Raw genomic sequence first — 16861 nt, forward strand, 5'->3', positions numbered from 1 at the left:
AAGGCCCTGGGTGTGGCCCATTTGGTGCACACTGCTACTGACTGGAGCCGCCCACAGCTATGTTCTTTTTACAGCAGCCACCTGCCAACATCCAGTGGCATTGTATCTCTTCTTCCTGCATGATAAAAGTCTTCTCGGGGTGGGATTAACTAGGAGGGCTCAATACATCCCCAGCACCTGTAAACAGTGCGAAGAAGAGATGTGCCCCCATCTCCTCATACGAATTGTATCAATGCAGTGCTGCTCTAGCAGGAGACAGGGACCCACCAGGAGGGGGGGATGAGTGAATTCCTGAGTACACTGTTGAATGGCGTGGAGCACTCCCAATATGTAAACGTGGCTGCAACAGTAGAAGGCGAAACAATAAGCATCTGAAGCCTTATCTCATTTGAGCCAAATCTGCCTGCCCTCAGTGGAAGTGCACACAGAATTCCACCCCTCCCCCTTTCCCATTGTGGGGCACATGGACTGAGCTCTAAATGTTGACACGCTCATATCATATCTAAATAAAAGCACAAACATAGGGCTCCACTTAGATCGCAGTAAATCAAGGCGTGCCTTGATACGAGACCCCGCACATGACCCAACCCGGATAACAGCTCCTCCATGCTTTATTCAAACAAGTGAAATCACAGCTCATCCACCCCCCATACCTGAATCAGCGGGACCAGACTGCGGTCTACACTAGCCCCCACATGGGGGAACACAGGAGACGGCCTCGCGGAGGTGGACAGCACCAGGAACCGGTCACCCTACTTGACAGTCCCTCCCAATGGGCAGAAATAAACCAGTTAGGCCATAGACACAATCAGGAGGCTCGTCTGACCCTGCAGACAGATCACCGGACAATCCACAAAACAACAAGCAAACGCCAGAATCGCCACCTGAACACTCACATCGCTTTGACAAATTAATAGCAACAATTCTGGACCTTAAGGGCCAGATGTACGACCCTAGTTCGTGACCCTTTTGCTCATTCAAAATATTATTGGGCCATGTACAAAGAAAACAAGTTACTTACTTGTAACTGTAGTTTTCCAGTATTGGAAACTTTCATAGATTCACATGCTTGAATCATTTGTGGTCGTCGAGATGGGAGTCCCCGGTATATAAAAAAGCAATGCTTAGGCAAATACAAAGCAGAAAAAGGGCCTAGGCACATTTCCGTTTCGCAACCCATAGCTCTCGTTATGTAAAAGAGACCAACATTGTCCATGAACCAATCAGGGCCTCTCACCCTCTAGAACACTCCTGAGAGAACCTTAGCCCTTCAGATTGTCGAGCACTTGTGCCCTAGATAACTTTTGTGCAAAAAATCCAAAGGTGAGCCTCTCAGGGGAGAAGGGTGGGTCGCATGTGAATCTATGAAAGTTTCTAATACTGAGGAACTACAGTTACAGGTAAGTAACTTGTTTTCTTACTCCAGTATTGGAACTTTCATAGATTCACATGCTTAAATCAGGGTAGCTAGCAGTAAGAAGCACATTTTATTGTGCTTGAACCTGACCTCAGTCAGAATGTGATCTGAAACTGCATCTTATATATGCTCAATTTTAAAAGTTGCAAATATCACATAGCATTGACAAAGCCTTGGACATCAACTACAAAATATATCTATCTTAACATATGACAAGAAATAGCATTACAATAAAATGTGAACATGAAACAAACAAATAAAGGAAGGAAGGATGAGAGAGAGGGCTCGCCATTACTGGAAAAGGTTTCTCAGCACCGCTTGTCCCACTGCCACATCCATATCAGCGGGTGCATCCAGGCAGTAATGTCTGGTGAAGGTGTGCGTAAACTTCCAGGCTGCTGCCCTGCAGATATCCTGGACAAGTACTCCCGCAAACAACATAGTGGAAGTAGGCACTGCTCTTGTAGAATGAGCACGGACCTGTGCATTTAACGGCTTCCCTTGTATTGCACTAGAAATCTCAATGGCAATTCCCCATTTTGATAGAGGAAAACCTTTCCTGGGTGCACTGAAGGCTACAAAGAGTTGAGATGACTTGCAAAAAGGTTTTGTTCTTTGTAAATAAAATTTGAGACAGCACTGGCCATCTAGCGAATGGAGAGCGCTTTCCACCGCAGTAGTTGGCTGAGGAAAAAAACTCTTATTAATTAGAGGCTCATTCAAATGAAAGTCTGATGGTACCTTGAGTATAAATTTTGGATTAGTTCTAAGGACTATCCGATCCCCATTGAACTGTAAGAAAGGTTTCAGTATGGTGAGAGCTTGTATCTCCCCAACTCTCCTGGCCGAAGTGCTAGTAGAAGAGCCACCTTCCACGACAAACATTTTAGATCCGCCCTGTGAATGGGTTCGATGGGATGCTTCATTAGTTGAGATAACACAATATTTAGCTGCCAGAGAGGTGGTGGAGGCTTCACTGGAGGGAAGGTTCGAACCAACACCTTTATGAATTGCATGATGATTCTCTCCGACCATAACGATGGTCCCGAAGAAGGTATTCTGTAACATGATATAGCGGCTAGATGCACTTTTATAGAAGCATGAGCTAAAGCAGATTTTGCCAAGAGCAGAATATATGGGATAATCTCATGAGCTGCAGAGCTCAGAGAATGAATATTAGATTCCTGGCACCATAAACGTAATCTTCTCTATTTCATCCTGTATGTCTTATTTGTACTTTCTGCCCTGGCATTTGATAAGATATCCCTGCATTCAGATGAAAGATTCAAATGCTGAAATTCCGTGTTCAAGAGCCAAAGCGCTAAACGTAGTGATTTCGGATCTGGATGAAGCACTTGTCTCTGGGACATCGTCAAGAGCGAAAGGATTGGTTGAAGGAGAATCGGCTGAGTCTTCGGAAGTAGAAGATGCTCGGCAAACCAGTGTTGTCACCAGGCTATCAGGATCATTTTGCACGTCTCTCGCTTGATCTTTGTAAGAATGCGTGGCAGAAGGGGAATCGGAGGAAAGGTGTAGGCAAAGACACCTGACCATGCCATCAAAAACGCTTTCCTCCAAGATCCCCGTCAGTGAAGCCAACTTGCAAAGAACCGGCATTTCTTGTTCTGAGCTGTCGCGAAGAGGTCCACTGATGGTTTTCCCCACCTAGGAAAAATGCCTTCTAGAATTCCCTGATCGAATTCCCACTCATGGCAGGTTGATTTGAGCCTGCTCAGAGTGTCCGCCTTGACATTTTGATCTCCCAGAAGGTGTTTGGCTTTTATGCATATTCCATTTTGGACTGCCCACTTTCAGATTTTCTGGGCTTCTTGAGAGAGGGAAAGCCATCTCGTACTGCCCTGTTTGCTAAGATAATGCATTGCTGTTGTGTCGTCTGTCCTGATGAGCACAGCTGAAGCCTGTATTCTCAGCAGAAAAGCAAGCAATGCTAATCTCACTTCCCTGTTCCAGCAGATTGATGTGAAGATGCTGTTCCTGTAACTTCCAAAGACCACTGACCTGGAGGTCTTGAAGAAAAGCCCCCTAACCTTCTAGGGATGCATCGGTGGTAATAACCAGTGAAGCCGGTGCAGTGAGGGAGGACAGGCCGACTGAGAAATGTTGTTGCTGGGTCCACCAGGCTACTGCCCGAACCATGGCTGGTGTGATTGTGATAATGTCTTCAAAGTATGCCACCACCTGACGCCATTGTCGATCCATTTGCTCCTGCAATGGACGCATCCTTAACCGGCAGAAAGGAATGAGAGGGTTGCAAGAGTACATTGTCCCTAGTAGTGACTTGTAACGGCGTACTGAAACACACTTTCTTTTTGCAAATGCCTGGGAATGTGAGATTAGCCTCTGTTGTCTCTCTATGGAAGGAAATGCTTTGTTTACCCAAGAATGTGATGCTTTTCGCAGGAATGAGGGACGACTTCTTCTTGTTCAGAGTCAGGCCCAGCTCAGCAAATAATTCCACACATACCACTGTTGACGACTGAGCCGCTGCTCATGAAGATTAACAATTCGTCCAGGTAAGAAAACACCTGATGTTTTTGGTTCCTTAGAACAGCTGCCACTGAAGCCAGACATTTTGTGAAAATTCTTGGGGCTGACTTGAGGCCGAACAGCAGTACCTTGAACTGGTAATGGTCTCCGGCTACAACCACCCAAAGATACTGCCTGTGGGAAGGATGAATGGGGATGTGGAAATATGCATCCTGCAGGTCTGAGGTGGTCATATGATCCCCTGGGTTTAGAAGAAGCAGAATGTCTTGGAGGGATACCATCTGGAAGGACTGCTTTCTGAGATAAGTATTTAGAGTTCTCAGAACTTGAAGAGGACGCCATTGCCGAATTTTGTTTCGAACTAGGGAAAAACGGGAATAAAAACTCCTTCCCCTCTGGGAGATTGGCACCGGTTCTATTGCTTCTATTCGGAACATTGTATGAATCTCCAAGCGCATCAGACGTATGTGTTTGACCTGTAGTGCTGGAGGAATAGAAGGGGGAATTTGAAGGAACTCCAAAGTATGTCCAAATTGTATTAGATTCAGGTCCCATCGGTCTGTTGTTATCTGTTGCCAATGGTAAAGATGAAAGGAAATGTTTCCACCTGGGGAACTTCTGGAGGAGGGATAAATGTAATCGGAGCCCAAAGGTTGTCATTGTTGTCGCGAGTTGTCCTTTTCCTGACGACCTCCTCTTCCTCTAGGGCAGAGGTCTTCAAACTTTTTGATGCCGAGACCCCCTTGTAAAACCATTTTAGGCGTAAGGACCCCCTCCCGACAAAAGTTTCTAGAAACAGGTACTCCTCATCATCAACTTTTAACAACCATAAATGCGCCTGTTAGACCTCATCACATCCATCCATCCATCATTCATCCACCCACACTTTCATCCTTTCATCCTTCCATCCATCCATCCTTCATCCATCCATCCATTCACCCATCATTCATCCACCCATCTTTTCACACATCCATCAATCCATCATTCACCCATGCAACCTTTTATCCATCCATACATCCATCCTTCATCCATCTACACTTTCATCCTTCCATCCATCCATCCTTCATCCCCATCTTTTCACACATCCATCCATCATTCATCCATGCAACCTTTTATCCATCCATACATCCATCCTTCCATCCATCCACCCATCATTCATCCCCCACCTTTTCACACATCCATCCATCATTCATCCATGCAACCTTTTCTCCATCATCCATCCTTCATTCATCCACCCTTTCATCCTTCCATCCATCCTTCATCCGTCCACCCTTTCATCCTGCCATCCATACATCTATCCTTCATCCATCCACGCTTTCATCCTTCCATCCATACATCCATCCTTCATCCATCCACCCTTTCACCCATCCATCCATTCATCCACCCATCTTTTCACACATCCATCCATCCATCATTCATCCATGCAACCTTTTATCCATCCATACATCCATCCTTCATCGATCTACCCTTTCATCCATCCATCCTTCATCCATCCACCCTTTCATCCATCCATTAACCCTTTCATCCATCCATCCACTCATAATTCAGCCACCCACCTTTTCACACATACATCCATCCATCCATCATCCTTACATTCATCAATCCTTCATCCATCCACCCTTTTATCCATCCATTCACCCATCATTCATCCACCCAGCTTCCGCACCCCCACCCGCAGCCTCCGCTCTGCCAACCTCGCCCTCGCCACAGTTCCCCGTATCCGAAAAGCTCCGCCGGCGGCAGTTCCTTTCATCCTTCCATCCATCCTTCATCCATCCATCCATCCACCCTTTCATCCATCCGTCCACCCATCGTTCATCCACCCACCTTTTCTGTGCCTCTCTCATGGGGGGGTCAGTATCTCTCTGCTTCTTCTTCCATCTTCTTTCCCGCTCATGGGAGGGCATCTCTGTGCCTCCCTGCTGGGGGCGGGGTGCAGATAGGCTGTAACAACATCTCACCATGAAGAACAGACTCTCATGCACATTTCTCCTGCACAGGCACAAGGTATGAGGGCTCCTGGGACTTGAACCAATGATTTATGGGATGTGTCACAGGACCCACAGCTCCAGGCTCGCAATGTCCATTGAACTCAAAGGGCTACAGCCTCCTCCCCTAGCCCCCATCCAGCTCCTCTATGTGAGCCCGGCTGAAACAGTTTCAGGGACACACACACAGCCACACCCGCGTACTTCACAGGTCTTTAAAAGACCTTTTACTTGTAAATGAGGCTTTGATGTTTTTCACCCCTCGGTGTGAATTAGGCCTCCGCCGTGAGCACCCTCAATCAGCTCGACGCCAGGAACTGCACTCTCTGACAGAATCTGCGACCCCCTTCCAAGGACTCCACGACCCCCCTGGGGGGCGCGCCCCACAGATTCAAGACCTCTGCTCTAGGGGCAGATTTAGAGAAGCCCCCTCCTTGTCGTGAACATACTGTTGTCGGTATGGTTGAGAAGATGTAGAGTTTGAGGGGTATCTGTACTGCTGATACCCCCTCTATATGAAGTTTGGCCTCTCCCTCTAGCTCCTCGAAAGGGCACCTTCCGGTACAGTAGTGTCCCTGGAGCCTTTGCTGTATTTGTATCTTTTTTGATACTTTATAGTGCATCATCAATATGCTTCCCAAATAAAGCTTCCCCGTCAAAGGGAAGATCCAAGATTTTATTCTGGACCTCAGGTCTAAAAGCCGTTAGACTCAGCCATCCCTGACAGCACAAAACAGCTGCTCCTCCTAGCTGCTCCTCCTAGCGATCTGAAAGCTGTGGTAGCAATGTCCATTGCACAATCAATGACTTCAACTGAAGCCCTTGCTCCCTCTTGAAGGATCTTCTTTAACTCCTGTCTACTTTCTTCTGGAATCAGATCTATACATGGCACCAGGTCACATCACATCTGTCTATCATATCTGCCCCAAATGGCAAGGGAATTTGCAGCTCTGACCAGGAGAGCTGACATTGAAGGAAATCTTTTACCTGCATCCAGGCGTCTACCCTCACTGTCAGGAGGTGCTGTAATCGGAGCTGACGGGTTTTTGGACTTCTGATGAGCAACCAGGGAAATGACAGAGCCCAGTTTGGGATGCCCACTAGGCAAGCTGGAGCACCTCCTGGAGCCTTATACTTTTTCTCCAGTCTGGAGAGTACCAGTGTGATTGTCGCCGGTGTCCTCATGACCTTAAGGCCTTCATCCCAAACATGACTAATTATAGAGATTGCTTTAACTGATTTCCTGTATGGTTCTTTGAAATCATATAAGAAGCACTCAGTCTGGGTAGTAGACATAGGAAGGTGGAATATCTTTGCTGCTCTTTCCAGCAAGTTATGGAATCTGCCGATGTCCTCTGGCGGTGAATCAATCGGCAATGGAGAGGGAGAAGAAGGCGAAGGAATCCGGTAGTCATCCCATTCCTTGTTCGGGTCAGTTATCTCTCCCTCCTCCTGGTCATCATCCGTAGTGACTGGATCCTGTTGAGGCATAGGCTGTGGTGATCTTGGCAAGGGCTCTGTTAGTACCTCCCGACTTCTAACCGGAGTAGTTGGATTGGAGCATGGGCGCGGATCAGACATTGGCACTTCCTGACATGCCAGAGTTGGTGGAAACCTTTTTCTGTAGTCCGCCAACATAAACTGCAGGTCCATCAATAAAGAAGATGGCATGCCAACCATCTCTTCCTGGTAACTCTGGTGATATTGTTGTTGTTGGGGAGGGTATTGGTACTCCCAGTATTCCGCCTCATAGTCATCCTCCTGACACTTTACATGTAGTTGTGAAGGGCTACTAGCACAGCCAAAAGGACCTTCATCGTCCTCCTCTGAATCCTGCTCCTCCAGCAGGTGTGATGGCACAAGAGGCGTAAGCTTGCTCGGTGAGGTTATTTCCGGCGTACTCCTCTTCCTGGCAACTTTTGACTTCTCCTGTGTTTTTTCCCTCATTAACGAGTTGGTCGACGAGATCGGCGACGAGATGGCTCACGACACCGTCGTCGAAGATCCAGCCGTCGACACCAATAGCAATGTCCTATCCACCGTCAACGACATAGTTACCGTTGTCGTCGTGGTCGTCGACGACCCCATCATCTGTGCTGTCATCGATAATGTAGTTGTGGTCGATGCCCTCGTCGACAATACCGGTGTCGAAACTGTCTCCAATGGTGACTTCATTATCGGAGATCCCTCCGTCGTAGACGGTGAAGCTTTTTTCGGAATCAACTTAACTTTAATCTTCATCGTCGACGATGAAGAAGTTCTCCTGGTCGACGATCCCATCAACGATGCAGATTTCCCTGATGACTTTACCTCAGGAGGCATTGAGGAAGGCTTCTTGAAGGATTGCCTGACCTGAGGGGGTGATTTAGTCGGCTCAGAACCCGTCTTCTTTGTAGCCTTATCCCCCGAAGCACGTCCCATACGCTCCATTTCTTGTTAAAGGAGATTTTGAGGGACTGCGCTCAGAAGACCCGTGAGTAGTGTCTTTAAGGGCCTTCTCAGGACGTTCCTCTGAGGAATGAGCAAGAGGTGGTTTCCTTCTTTTCTGGGACCACCTAGAAGAAGAAGAAGATGCCTCATCACGGTCACTGAAAATAACTTCCTTTCTGGCCTTAAGCTTTTGAAGCCATATTAAAAGGCGCCCTTCACGGTCCCTCAGGGTTTTACTTGAAAAGGTATGACATACCTTACAGTCATTAGCTTGATGGTCCGGATAAAGACAGTAAATACAGTCAGCATGAGGATCATCAGTGTAGAGCCTTTTCTTGGAACAAGTGGCACATGCTCTAAACAAACCCTTTTTCTCCTTACCAGACATCTTCAGGCAGGAAGATTTAGTAATCAGTAATAAAGATGATAATACTAGATGAAAACCACAGGAAAAATTCCAAATCTCAAGTGACAAGAGAACATTTTGAGCAGACTCTCTAGCACAACGTGCGGTAGAAAATCTGAAGGGCTAAGATTCTCTCAGGTGTATTCTAGAGAGTGAGAGGTCCTGATTGGTTCAGGGACAATTTTGGTCTCTTTTACATAACGAGTGTCAGGGCTGATCAGACAAGTATTAGTAGGCGACACACTGCTCCAACCTTTAGGATCAAAAGGGGCTATGTTGTTTTATATTCCCCATGGGGATGGACCCAAAGACTGGCCAAAGCTTTTGCAAGCTATTAAAATTCCTACAAGTCCTGAGTCAGCGGTTAGCGTTCTAGTCTTTTTTGATCCCTTCTGACGGTTGGTATGTGGAGCACGAGCATTTAGAATGCTGCGCACTTCAATCGTCTCACTTGACTGGGAATCAGCCTTTCTTCAGTGAGCGCATTGAGGAATATTTTCTGGACATCGTGAAGATTCTAGTTTTCAGTTTTCATCAAGCTTTTCTTCGCTCGCATTCCTGGTGTAACTTTCATGAGAGGAAGTTCCTGTGGTAAAGTTCTGGCCAAGTAGTTTTTGCTCATTACTCTCTCGGACTTCTAGTTGAGAGTTCTTTGGCTTGGGTAAGAATTTTCCTTTTTTGAACCGCAGTGCTAGGAGCGTTCAAGTTAGTGTGTAGTCAGTAATTCAGTTTATACAAGGAGCATATCTGTGAGGAGATAACGAAATGCTCAGTTTTTTTTCAGCTTGAATTCTCTCTGAGTTTCACTCGAACTATTATAACATCAACGCTCGAAGAGATTCTAATTCTAGTTAGACGCTGGTATTTTTTAAAGGGCTATTTGTTGGACTGTTCAAGCTTCATGAAAATGAAAGACTAATTGCTTATTAATTGCGCAGCTCGTTTTCTGGACATACTAATACTGCGCTGCTACACCAAGACAAAATATTTCTTCAACTTAAAATCCTCTAAGTAGATACAAATGTACATATTAATATATATTTGTACTTACCGCCAAGAACCAGTTTTGGAGAGTCTTCTGTTCCTTGTTCAATCTGAAAAGAAAAAGAAAGAAAGCTCAAATCCAGATTGTTTTCACCAGGTTGCAATTCTAGTTTCCTGCAAGAGAAAAAGTATAGAGAGAGGTAAATTCCCACACACTTTCAGGTAACACTTGGGTTTAGCTGGGGTATTAGGTCAGGGTTTAGGTAGATAGGATTGTTTAACCTCTGCCTTTTCCCTTACAGGTAATCTCGCACACAGAAGCCAGTGGTGAAGACTCCAGTGTGGGCAGTGTCTCTTGTTTGTTATCCCATTCCCCTTTCCCCCGTACCTCAGAGTCCAGCTTAACCTGGGTCTTGGGGTGTAGGGGAGTTGGGAACTAGCTACGTGACATAACCTCAGCTGTACGGCTCCCACGGAACCAGCTTCTTGACAACGAGAGCCATGGGTTGCAAAACGGAAATGGGCCTTTTTTCTGCTTTGTATTTACCTAAGCTTTGCTTTTTTATATACCGGAGACACCCATCTCGACGACGGGGAATGATTCAAGCATGTGAATCTATGAAAGTTCCAATACTGGAGTAACATTATTTGCGACTCGCTAAATAGGATTTGCGACTCGCTATTAGGATGGGGCATTCAAAGGGTGTCCCTTCCTAATAGCGACTCCATACCCTATGTACGAATGTTTTGCAACCGCAATTGCGGTCACAAAACACTTTCAATTTACAGCCCTCTTCAAGAGGGTGGTAAAGCACACGCAAAAGGAAAGGGGACCCCTTCCCCTTTGTGAATGCAGGGGATAATATGTTTTAGGGGCAGGCAGTGGTCCCAGGGACCACTACCTGCCGTTAAAAAATTAAACGAAAACGCTTCATTTTTCTTTTTTTAATTGCATCATGGTTTCCTTTAAGGGGCTGCTTTAAAAAAAAACACACTTTATTTAAAAGCAGACCCAGACATGGAGGATGGCTCAGCCCAGCAGGCCACCATCCCTGGGAGGGCAAGCCATTCACAATGAGGTCTCAAATTACAAGTGCTTTATGACTATTGTTGTTGCATACAAAATGCGACCCCATTGGTAATCGCAAACATTGTCTCAGACACTGTTGTACATGGCATTTGGGGACTCGCAAATTGCAAGTCACAATTGAGCGCACTTTGTGAGTCGCAAAATGCCATGGTCATACATTTGGCCCCCAATCCACACTGGCCCACAAAATTGATACCCTATGCATCAAGCAGGGTCTCATGCGGGAAGATCATAAATGCTTAAAAGAGAGTCGAGAACGCAGCATTGGCGGCCCTGAAACCAACAATAATGGAGGCGGACAAACAGATCAAGAAGCTGGAAAAATAGGTGTAATATCTGCAGGACCGGGTGGAAGACCAGGAAGGCTGATCCAGAAGGAATAATGTATGCACAGTGAGCCTTTCTCAGAGGGTGGAGGGCAAAAGTATGGAATTATTCCTAGAGACCTGGTTTGTCTGCATGGCTCTACAGGACAAACAATCAAAATTATTTTCTGTGGAAAGGGCCAACAGATTACCTGGCGCTCCCTCTTCCTGGTGCCCCACCAAGGCCAGTGGTGGCATGCCTCTATAATTATAGCCGAGAACAAGAGACAAGGTAGACCCTACTCACATGGAACCAGGGTAAGTATTTTATACACAGAAACAGTGGTTCCTGTGGGAAAATATAAATGGATGTGATACTAATATGCACAATCGCAATGCAGGTAAGGGTTACGTTGATACCCAAAGGAGAAAAAACATATACAACTCAATATCTGATAATACCAATAGTTATTTATGTATATATAAATGCAATTGTTTTCGATACAACAGTGCAATGTGTCCACAGTGAACATGGAACCTAAGAAAGTAGTTGTGACATTTTTGTGACATATACAATTGGTTTCCAACATTTATAAAAGTAGACCATCAGAAGAAATTAGTAATGGAGTTAGCATCCTTGTATAATAATAGGCGCTGGTGAATGGTTCGCTTGGCTTTTGTCTACGGCGTTTCGACCCCTTATGCAATAAGGGGTCTCTTCAGGACCTAATAATATAGGGACATCTACAATAAAAGAAAGAAAAGGACAATTGTTACTTACCTGTAAACAGGTGGTTCTCCAGTATTGGTGTCTTTCATAGATTCACATGCTTGAATATTCCCCGTCGTCGAAGTGGGAGTCCCACGGTACATAAAATAGCAATAAATGCTAAAAATTATATGTATGTGAGAACATAACATAAGAAGAAATAGAAGTAAAAGCATAACTGAAAACCTCTAATACAATTCCTTCATAGGAATGCATGATAGAGAGAGAAAACACTTGTAACATATCACTGTCATTATGTTAGTCCAAACTACAGCCAATCAGGCGCCAGCACCCTCTAGAACCTTCTCCTCAGAAGCTCAAGCCCTCAGATTTTCGTAGCACCAAAGTGACCCAGAGTGCATGAGGAGAAGAGAGCCTCTGAGGGGAGGAGGGTGGGTCGCATGTGAATCTATGAAAGACACCAATACTGGAGAACCACCTGTTTACAGGTAAGTAACAATTGTTCTTCTCCAGTATTAGGGGTGTCTTTCATAGATTCACATGCTTGAATCGTCGATGGTGCTGAAATGGCCATCGAGAAAATTGACTTAGATGAATCCATCGTAGACGGAAGGCTCGTCGACGAAGCCGTCGTCGACGGAAGTATGGTAGATGGCAAGCCGAGTAGAGAGCAGTAACCTCCAATGAGATTGCAAAGCACAGCATGTAAAAGCTCGAAGACAGTAGTAATACAGTCATGGAAGCTAAAATAGCAATGATTGGAAAAATATAAAGGAGGAGGGAACAGAGGCTCACCTTATTTGAAAAGATGACGAAGTACTGCCTGTCCCACTGCGGTATCCGCCTCATTGATGGCATCCAAGCAGTAATGCTTGGTGAAGGTGTGCCTGCTGGACCATGTCGCTGCACGGCAGATCTGATGAAGTGGCACACCAGCAAACAGGGCGGTGGATGGAAGACATAGCCCTTGTAGAATGAGCCCTCACCGAAGACTGCAAAGGCTTACCAGCCTGTTGATGGCACAGAGGCAAAGGCCGAAGAAATCCAACGGGCAATCGTTGGTTTGGTAACTGGATGCCCCTTACGCAGTCGTCCATAGGCAATGAACAGTTGGTCGGACCTGCGGAAGGAGGCAGTTCTGCTAATGTAAAATTGAAGGCATTGTTTGATGTCCAAGGAATGCAATCGCTGCTCAGCCGGAGACTTTGGCTCAGCAAAGAAAGTTTTCAAGAACACAGGTTCATTTAGATGGAAGTCAGTAGGCACCTTAGGTAGGAAAGATGGGTTGGTGCGAAGCACCACGCCGTCAGGTCTTAATTGAAGATAAGGCGGTTTGATAGTAAAGGCGTGGAGGTCACTCACACGACGAGATGAGGTCAGCGCAAGAAGAAAAACAACCTTCCGCCCTATGGATGGGCTCAAATGGTGATTACATAAGTTGCGACAAAATAACATTGAGATGCCACGGTGGAGGAGGGCGTCGAATAGGTGGGCACTTTCGGAAAAGCCCTTTGAAAAACTGGCGGATAATTCTGGACGAGCAGAGGGAGGAAGAGCCATCTTGCCGGAAGCAAGAGATTGCAGCTAGGAAAACTCTCAAGGTAGCATGCGAGAGTCCAGATTGAGCTAGACTCAAAAAGAACGGAAGAAGCTGCTCCGGAGTAGAATGGATTGGATGGACATTTGCTGCCATGCACCAATGACAAAATCTCTTCCACTTGAGTTTGTAAGTTTTGATGGTAGACGGAGCCCTAGCATGAGCGAGGATCTCTTTGCAGTCTTGCGAGATATTTAAGTTTGCGAACTCAAGGTACTCGGGTTCCATGCCGACAATTGTAGAGTGGATGGATCCGGATGGTAAACCTGGCCCCTGTCCATCGTCAGGAGGTCTGGACAAGGATGAAGAGGAATGGGCTCGCACTGGGACAGAAGGAGCAACTCCGATAACCACGCCTGTCTGGGCCATCGAGGAGCGATCAATAGGATGTGGCAGGGCTGCCTCCGCATCTTCCACAGCACCAGTGGCACTAACGGGATCGGCGGAAAGCGGATAGATCGCACCAATCGATCAAAAGGGCATTCCCGCACGATCCGGGGTGGGGATGCCAACTTGCGTAGGACGGGCATTTCCGATTCTCTGGTGTCGCAAAGAGGTCTAGAGATGGGCGACCCCATCGGTGAAACACAAGATCCAGAGTCGGTTGATGCAGCTCCCATTCGTGTGTCGACAATGTGGATCTGCTGAGGGAGTCTGCCAGGATGTTTGAAACGCCCGTCAGGTGCACCGCCGTCAAGGTTATCTGATGACGGAGAGCCCAATCCCAAATCGACTGAGCCAGTCGAGACAAGCGTTGAGACTTGGTCCCTCCCTGTTTGTTCACATAGTACATGCTGGTGGTATTGTCCGTTTGATAAAGCACTGACTCCCCTTGAACTACAGGAAGGAACGACTTGAGTGCCAGGAAGATCGCCATCAACTCTAGCCTGTTGATATGCCAAGAGCGTTGGGGTGGAGACCATTTGCCCTTGATGGCGAGGCCTTGCAGATGAGCACCCCAGCCGTCCAGAGAGGCGTCCGTTGTGAGCGTGAGATCTGGCGCGTTGACGAGGAAGGATGTTCCAGTCACCAGGTTGGTCGGCTGTGCCCACCAGCACAGACCCTTTCTCATGCGAGCTGCAATGGCCACCAGGTCGTTGAAAGATCCGGAGACCTGACGCCACTGTATGTCCAGTTCCTCTTGAATGGGACGGATCCGCAGTCTGCAATGTGGGATCAGTGCAATACAATTTGATGCCATCCCCAGAAATGACTTTAATGTCCGGACAGAAACGGACTGCCTTGATCGGATGAGAGACACCAGGCGGAGGATTTTCAGTTGTCGTTCGTGTGGAACGAACGCCTTTGAAAGCATTGTGTCTAAGATCGCTCCCAAGAAATTCCTGGTTTGCGCTGGTGTAAACTGTGACTTATCGACATTGATGGCCAAGCCGAGGGATTGAAACACATTTTGACAAAGACGAGTGTCTTGGCTCAGTTGATGGCGCGATTGAGACTTGAGGAGGCAATCGTCCAGATATGGAAAAATTTGGACGCCTCGGAGGCGAAGGTGAGCCACCACAGGAGCCAACACCTTTGTGAACACACGAGGGGCAGATCGGAGTCCGAAAGGCAACACCATGAACTGATAATGTGTCTGCCCCACCCTGAAGCGCAGGTACTTTCGATGCTGTTGTAGAATTGGGACATGAAAGTATGCGTCCTGAAGGTCTATGGTGGTCATGAAATCCCCGCTGGCCAGAAGACGCAGGATCTCCAGTAGTGTCAGCATTCGGAAAGATTGGCTCTTTAGGTATCTGTTGAGAGCCCTCAAATCCAGAATTGGTCGCCAATCTCCCGTCTTCTTGAGTATGAGGAAGAAACAAGAGTAAAACCCCTCTCCTCTCTGAGACACTGGAACCACTTCGACTGCACCTTTTTGAACAAGAAGACGGACTTGATGGTAAAGCTCCTTGAGATGGGGAGGAGGCGGGCTAGACGGTGGAGTATGAGGAGGAATCTGGATGAACTCTAAGGTGTGACCTTTCAGCACAATGTCTAATACCCAGCGGTCCGAGGTGATGGAAGACCACTGAGAATAAAACAGAGAGATTCGACCTCCAACACTTTGGGGATGACAAAAGTCATTGGCGTTCGGGAGTGGATCCCCGATAGGATGACTTTCCCCTGTAGGGCCTTGAGGACTGTTGTCGTTGTGACTGCTGCTGGTTGGAAGAGTAACTTTGTTTGCTCTGATTGTAGGAGCGATATTGAGATTGACCTCCTCGAAAAGTGGAAGAAGTGCCGCGTCCGCTTGCACCTCGAAATGGCTGCTGATGAAATTGCAAAGTGCCCAGCGATTTAGCTGTATCAGTGTCCTTTTTAATGGACTCTAGAGCTTCGTCAATGTGTGACCCAAACAGCGATTCACCATCATATGGCATATCAAGGATCTTGGATTGAACTTCCTGCCGGAAGGAGGTGGCCTTCAACCAACCCTACCATCGTAAGGCAGCCGTACTAGCAAGCTGGTAGAAGCCAGTGCCAGCAATATCGACTGCGCAGTCAATCATCTCTTCAGATGCTCTTTGTCCGTCTTGGAGGCTCTGTAAAGCGTCCGCTTTGGAAGCGTCAGGGATGAGGTTGACCAGGGCAGATATGTCCGACAACATCTGCCGGTCGTAGCGGCCCAAGATGGCAAAGGCATTTGCCGCCCATACTGTAGTGGAAGCCATAATGGAGAATTTCCTTCCAATGGCGTCTAGGCGCCGACCTTCTCTATCCGGAGGTGCGGTGATTGGAGACGCTGGATTACGGGACCAACGCTGTGCTGCCTGAGTCACAACCGAATCTGGCTTAGGGTGAGAGACGAGGTATGCTGGTGAACCAGTTGGGGCCTTATATTTCTTTTCAAGGCGTGGCAGTTGGGCAGGTAACGAATTCGGATTGTAGTCGTCCAGCATGTGCTGGAGATTTGAAATCAAAGACAAAGGCAACGTAGCCATTGGAACGTGGATGCACTGTTCCCCAGCTTGAAACTACTGGTCGCCGCCGTCGTCGTCACTGCCGGAATCCTGACATTTGATGATGAGATCAGACGGACTGTGGGCCGCCCCAAAGTGTCATCCACATCATCATCACGAGAGTCCGAGTCGTGCTCAGAGTTAGTGGCAAAGATAGGCGAAGGAGGCTGCGGATCTGGAGCGGACAACTGGAGGCAAGACTTTTGTTGGCGACGGCGTGAAAGATGGGGGGCGACAGATGCAGAACCTGAAGAAGGTTAAGGCACCAGAGGCAACGGGGCAAAGGAAGATGGTGCCACCGTCGACGATGCCGTCGCCGGTATCGTCGACGGTGCTGAAATGGCCATCGACGAAATTGACTTCGATGAATCCATCATAGACGGAAGGCTCGTCGAGAAAGCCGTCGTCGAGGGAAGTATGGTAGATGGCTAAGCTGCCGACGA

General features: G+C 47.3%; 1 protein-coding gene across 7 annotated transcripts in view; it reads right to left on the reverse strand.

The window, feature by feature from the left end:
* Positions 1-16861, reverse strand: part of KANSL1L (KAT8 regulatory NSL complex subunit 1 like) — a 3925143-nt gene that overhangs the window by 3700080 nt on the left and 208202 nt on the right. For 6 of the 7 annotated variants that reach the window (XM_078680572.1, XM_078680570.1, XM_078680568.1 and 3 more), the window contains one exon: positions 9801-9843. The exons of the other annotated variant lie outside the window; for it this stretch is intronic. The gene's annotated coding sequence lies outside the window, so the exon portion shown is untranslated. The remainder of the gene's footprint in view (positions 1-9800; positions 9844-16861) is intronic. 7 annotated transcript variants of the gene reach the window in all.

This window comes from Lissotriton helveticus, chromosome 3_1 (genome assembly GCF_964261635.1).
Source record: "Lissotriton helveticus chromosome 3_1, aLisHel1.1, whole genome shotgun sequence".
Classification (NCBI taxonomy): domain Eukaryota; kingdom Metazoa; phylum Chordata; class Amphibia; order Caudata; family Salamandridae; genus Lissotriton; species Lissotriton helveticus.